General features: G+C 53.4%; 1 non-coding gene across 1 annotated transcript in view; it reads right to left on the bottom strand.

Annotated features, from left to right (window-relative positions):
* LOC124581994 overlaps positions 1-1394 on the bottom strand; it is a 1910-nt gene extending 516 nt beyond the window's left edge. The window contains exon 1 of the ribosomal RNA XR_006973623.1: positions 1-1394. This exon is cut by the window's left edge and continues 516 nt beyond it. This is a non-coding gene — a ribosomal RNA (small subunit ribosomal RNA).
* Positions 1395-5000: the final 3606 nt, after the last annotated feature.

Raw genomic sequence — 5000 nt, 5'->3', positions numbered from 1 at the left:
CCACCAACTAAGAACGGCCATGCACCACCACCCACCGAATCAAGAAAGAGCTATCAATCTGTCAATCCTTCCGGTGTCCGGGCCTGGTGAGGTTTCCCGTGTTGAGTCAAATTAAGCCGCAGGCTCCACTCCTGGTGGTGCCCTTCCGTCAATTCCTTTAAGTTTCAGCTTTGCAACCATACTTCCCCCGGAACCCAAAAGCTTTGGTTTCCCGGAGGCTGCCCGCCGAGTCATCGGAGGAACTGCGGCGGATCGCTGGCTGGCATCGTTTATGGTTAGAACTAGGGCGGTATCTGATCGCCTTCGAACCTCTAACTTTCGTTCTTGATTAATGAAAACATACTTGGCAAATGCTTTCGCTTCTGTTCGTCTTGCGACGATCCAAGAATTTCACCTCTAACGTCGCAATACGAATGCCCCCGCCTGTCCCTATTAATCATTACCTCGGGTTCCGAAAACCAACAAAATAGAACCGAGGTCCTATTCCATTATTCCATGCACACAGTATTCAGGCGGGCTTGCCTGCTTTAAGCACTCTAATTTGTTCAAAGTAAACGTGCCGGCCCACCGAGACACTCACTCAAGAGCACCCTGGTAGGATTGCAACGGGGTCCGCCTCGGGACGCACGAGCACGCACGAGGCGCGTCGCACGCCTTCAGCTCGCCCCACCGGCAGGACGTCCCACGATACATGCCAGTTAAACACCGACGGGCGGTGAACCAACAGCGTGGGACACAAATCCAACTACGAGCTTTTTAACCGCAACAACTTTAATATACGCTATTGGAGCTGGAATTACCGCGGCTGCTGGCACCAGACTTGCCCTCCAATAGATACTCGTTAAAGGATTTAAAGTGTACTCATTCCGATTACGGGGCCTCGGATGAGTCCCGTATCGTTATTTTTCGTCACTACCTCCCCGTGCCGGGAGTGGGTAATTTGCGCGCCTGCTGCCTTCCTTGGATGTGGTAGCCGTTTCTCAGGCTCCCTCTCCGGAATCGAACCCTGATTCCCCGTTACCCGTTACAACCATGGTAGGCGCAGAACCTACCATCGACAGTTGATAAGGCAGACATTTGAAAGATGCGTCGCCGGTACGAGGACCGTGCGATCAGCCCAAAGTTATTCAGAGTCACCAAGGCAAACGGACCGGACGAGCCGACCGATTGGTTTTGATCTAATAAAAGCGTCCCTTCCATCTCTGGTCGGGACTCTGTTTGCATGTATTAGCTCTAGAATTACCACAGTTATCCAAGTAACGTGGGTACGATCTAAGGAACCATAACTGATTTAATGAGCCATTCGCGGTTTCACCTTAATGCGGCTTGTACTGAGACATGCATGGCTTAATCTTTGAGACAAGCATATGACTACTGGCAGGATCAACCAGGGAGCTGCGTCAACTAGAGCTGAGCAGCCGGCCGCCCGGGAGTGTGTCCCGGGGGCCCGCGCGAACACGCAAGCGTCCGCTCAATTATTCTGCAAACAGGAGGAGGCTGAGCTCCCCTGCACAATACACCTCGAAACCCTCTCAGGTCCCGGCGGCGCGCAGCGCCGTCCTAAGTACTTGGTCGGGTTCGAGAGAGGCGCAATCGCCCGGAGTTTGGCGAGTAGACGCTTTAGGTGCGACCACCCGTGCTCCCAACTGAGCTTGCCGCTGCCGACAGAGGCCCGGGAGCGTGCTGTCGTGGCATTGCCGGCGGGAGACAACACGCGCCACCTACGGTGGCCGGCAGCTCCAACGCCAGCGCCACAGAAGGACAAAAGCCCCACTTGGGTGCCGAAGCGAACTCTCCCAGCACAGCGCACGCGCCAACACGTCCGCACAGCTGCGATACAATCCACCTGCGAGAACCGCAGAGGCGACCGAGCAGCAGACGGCGTCGCGGCGCCGAGCGCCGGGCGGCGGCGCATCCTCAGCGCACACAGTCCTCAATCGGACCAGCACACTGCAGATGTCCACCGCGCTTCGCACCGGGCCCGCGAGGACCTACTTTGGCCGCACGGCGCCGCGTGCAGGGTGCGCCGGCGCGCAGCTGCGCCGCCTGCCGCCTCCGTCGGCCGGCGCGCCTGCCACTGGCCGCCCCCACCAGCCGGCTGTAGCGCGTGCGCCCACGCACCGCGCGGCCAGCACGCCGGAAGGCCCCCCCTCACCGGCCGGGGACGGTCCCACCCAGCCACCGCCGCGTATCGCTTCACACCCACATGCCATTCACGTTCGTGGGCATGGTGGGTATCGCTGAAACAACCGGTTGGTAGCTCAACCGATCGTCGCCATCACTGATTCACCTCTAGCGAGAACAACCGCACCACAACGGTTTACCAGTTCTTCATTTGCGTAACGTCACCAGCAAACGTAGACGTCCATCGCCATTTGCAAATTCAACGATTGTTGCATGCCTGTGTCAGGTGTCACGACACACTATGTCTGCCCACATACACGCAACAACATGTGCACGCTTCGCGAACACGTGGAAGGTGGCCCCCGTACGTATGCGATGTCCATTGCGCGAACGACTGTCAACCGGCCTCTGTCGCATGTCGCAGATGTGGAACGCAGTGCACCATGCTATCACGGTGTGTGAGAAGAGACGACTACGTCTGACAACACGCGCCACTACATCAACAGACGGCTCATGCTGATCGCCATCCACGGCATACCATACTGCAATCCAGCTCTTATAGGGAGACGACACGTAGCTGAGTGCACAATATTTGGACCGTATGGTTCGCCGTTGTTGGCGCAGTCGTGGTACGGTCACACATGTACCACGATGTATCATTCAGTACATGAGGACCAATGTGCGGTACAGTGTGTGATTTGGACGTACAACATCAGCGGACAGTTGCCACAAGCCGTACCACAACGTAGGCTGTGCTTCGCCATGCGAATGCCAATGAACAACTGCGAAGGGCATTGAGCATGTACGTCCTGCCGCCATCCGCATTACAGTGTATAGCTGCAAGGTGTTTAACATGAAGCGATACTCTGGGGACCGGGCAGTGCGAGTAGCAAACTATATTGCGGGGGTTGCAGTTAGGCAACACTACACTAATTTAACGCGTCGTATGACAATTACAGAGCAGGTTAAGGCCCAACGTGTGTTGGGTTAAGGCCCAACGTGTGTTGGGTTAAGGCCCAACGTGTGTTGGGTTAAGGCCCAACGTGTGTTGGGTTAAGGCCCAACGTGTGTTGGGTTAAGGCCCAACGTGTGTTGGGTTAAGGCCCAACGTGTGTTGGGTTAAGGCCCAACGTGTGTTGGGTTAAGGCCCAACGTGTGTTGGGTTAAGGCCCAACGTGTGTTGGGTTAAGGCCCAACGTGTGTTGGGTTAAGGCCCAACGTGTGTTGGGTTAAGGCCCAACGTGTGTTGGGTTAAGGCCCAACGTGTGTTGGGTTAAGGCCCAACGTGTGTTGGGTTAAGGCCCAACGTGTGTTGGGTTAAGGCCCAACGTGTGTTGGGTTAAGGCCCAACGTGTGTTGGGTTAAGGCCCAACGTGTGTTGGGTTAAGGCCCAACGTGTGTTGGGTTAAGGCCCAACGTGTGTTGGGTTAAGGCCCAACGTGTGTTGGGTTAAGGCCCAACGTGTGTTGGGTTAAGGCCCAACGTGTGTTGGGTTAAGGCCCAACGTGTGTTGGGTTAAGGCGCAACTTAGGTTAGGTTAAGGCGCAACATAGGTTAGGTTAAGGCGCAACATAGGTTAGGTTAAGGCGCAACATAGGTTAGGTTAAGGCGCAACATAGGTTAGGTTAAGGCGCAACATAGGTTAGGTTAAGGCGCAACATAGGTTAGGTTACGGCGCAACATAGGTTAGGTTAAGGCGCAACATAGGTTAGGTTAAGGCGCAACATAGGTTAGGTTACGGCGCAACATAGGTTAGGTTAAGGCGCAACATAGGTTAGGTTAAGGCGCAACATAGGTTAGGTTAAGGCGCAACATAGGTTAGGTTAAGGCGCAACATAGGTTAGGTTAAGGCGCAACATAGGTTAGGTTAAGGCGCAACATAGGTTAGGTTAAGGCGCAACATAGGTTAGGTTAAGGCGCAACATAGGTTAGGTTACGGCGCAACATAGGTTAGGTTAAGGCGCAACATAGGTTAGGTTAAGGCGCAACATAGGTTAGGTTAAGGCGCAACATAGGTTAGGTTAAGGCGCAACATAGGTTAGGTTAAGGCGCAACATAGGTTAGGTTATGGCGCAACATAGGTTAGGTTACGGCGCAACATAGGTTAGGTTACGGCGCAACATAGGTTAGGTTAAGGCGCAACATAGGTTAGGTTAAGGCGCAACATAGGTTAGGTTAAGGCGCAACATAGGTTAGGTTAAGGCGCAACATGGGTTAGGTTAAGGCGCAACATGGGTTAGGTTAAGGCGCAACATGGGTTAGGTTAAGGCGCAACATGGGTTAGGTTAAGGCGCAACATGGGTTAGGTTAAGGCGCAACATGGGTTAGGTTAAGGCGCAACATGGGTTAGGTTAAGGCGCAACATGGGTTAGGTTAAGGCGCAACATGGGTTAGGTTAAGGCGCAACATGGGTTAGGTTAAGGCGCAACATGGGTTAGGTTAAGGCGCAACATGGGTTAGGTTAAGGCGCAACATGGGTTAGGTTAAGGCGCAACATGGGTTAGGTTAAGGCGCAACATGGGTTAGGTTAAGGTACAATATGGGTTAGGTTAAGGTACAATATGGGTTAGGTTAAGGTACAATATGGGTTAGGTTAAGGTACAATATGGGTTAGGTTAAGGTACAATATGGGTTAGGTTAAGGTACAATACGGGTTAGGTTAAGGTACAATACGGGTTAGGTTAAGGTACAATACGGGTTAGGTTAAGGTACAATACGGGTTAGGTTAAGGTACAATACGGGTTAGGTTAAGGTACAATACGGGTTAGGTTAAGGTACAATACGGGTTAGGTTAAGGTACAATACGGGTTAGGTTAAGGTACAATACGGGTTAGGTTAAGGTACAATACGGGTTAGGTTAAGGCACTTGGGGGGGG

Source organism: Schistocerca americana, unplaced genomic scaffold (assembly GCF_021461395.2).
Source record: "Schistocerca americana isolate TAMUIC-IGC-003095 unplaced genomic scaffold, iqSchAmer2.1 HiC_scaffold_386, whole genome shotgun sequence".
Taxonomy (NCBI): domain Eukaryota; kingdom Metazoa; phylum Arthropoda; class Insecta; order Orthoptera; family Acrididae; genus Schistocerca; species Schistocerca americana.
The sequence above is the reverse complement of the archived record's forward strand: the minus strand, read 5'-3'. Positions and strand labels throughout refer to the sequence as shown.